The sequence below is a fragment of the Chelonoidis abingdonii genome, chromosome 1 (assembly GCF_003597395.2).
Source record: "Chelonoidis abingdonii isolate Lonesome George chromosome 1, CheloAbing_2.0, whole genome shotgun sequence".
Classification (NCBI taxonomy): domain Eukaryota; kingdom Metazoa; phylum Chordata; order Testudines; family Testudinidae; genus Chelonoidis; species Chelonoidis abingdonii.
In genome coordinates this window covers 373,445,898-373,447,265 of record NC_133769.1, presented here as the reverse complement: position 1 = coordinate 373,447,265, position 1,368 = coordinate 373,445,898, and positions in this window count along the sequence as shown.

Genomic DNA, 1,368 nt, shown 5'->3' with positions numbered 1-1,368 from the left:
TGCAGCATCAGCCCTTTCCTTGCCAGCTTCTGTGAGCAGGGCCTGCCTCTGGCTCACAGCTTAACTTTGCTTTATGTTAGCAAAGTTTTGACCATTACTTTAGTTCAGGCTTCAGGCCTCATACTGGGCCTTTATCAGGGCCTTCACTTACTACACCACCTTCTACCCATTCACCTCATCTCTATCCCCCCCACCTTCTACCCATCTACCCCCATCTCCATCCACCCCTTCCATCCATCCACCTCCAACCCATCCACCCCTTGCATCCACCCACCTCCACCTTCCATCCATCCACTCCCACCTTCTACCCATTCACCTCATCTCTATCCCCCTCACCTTCTACTCATTCACCCCCATCTCCATCCACCCCTTCCATCCATCCACCTCCACCTTCAACCCATCCACCCTTTGCATCCACCCACCTCCACCTTCTACCCATCCCCCCACCTTCTACCCATCTACCCCCATCTCCATCCATCCCTTCCATCCATCCACCTCCACCTTCTACCCATCCACCTCATCTCTATCCCCACCTTCTACCCATTCACTCCCATCTCCATCCACCCCCACCTTCTACCCATTCACCTCATCTCTATCCCCCCCATCTTCTACTCATCTACCCCCATCTCCATCCACCCCTTCCATCCATCCACTCCCACCTTCTACCCATTCACCTCATCTCTATCCCCTCCACCTTCTAGCCATCTACCCCCATCTCCATCCACTCCATCCATTCTCCACCTTCTACCCATCCCCCTCATCTTCTACCCATTCACCTCATCTCCATCCACTCCTTCTACCCATCCCCGCCACCTTCCACCCATTCACCTCATCTCTATCCCCCTCACCTTCTATCCATTCACCCCCATCTCCATCCACCTCTTCCATCCATCCACCTCCATCTTCTACCCATTCACCCCTTCTACCCATTCACTCCATCTCCATCCCCCCCTTCCATTCATACATCGCCCCTTCTACCCGTTCTACCCAGATGGGGCTCTGGGTCTGAGCTCAGTGGCTGGGTGGGGGGCTGGCTGGTGGGGCTCAGGGCTGGATGTGAGAATTGGGAGGGGTCAGGGCAGGTTGGGGTGGTGCAGGGGGTGGGGGGCTGACTGGGAGATGGGCCTCAGTGAGGTGCTGGGGGGGTGAGGGGCTGGGGGCTCAGTGCAGGGGTTGAGGGGCTGGCTGAGGGGGCGGGGCTCAGAGGTTCGATGCAGGTCTGGGGAGGCTCAGGGGCTTGGTGAGGGGCTGGTGGGGGCAGGACTCACAGCTGGGGGGCTGTGACGATGTGGTTCTAGCGGGACCCCACTGAGAGTGCCAAATCAGGACCAATTGCTCAAACAGGGCAGTCACAGCCCAAGGCTGGGG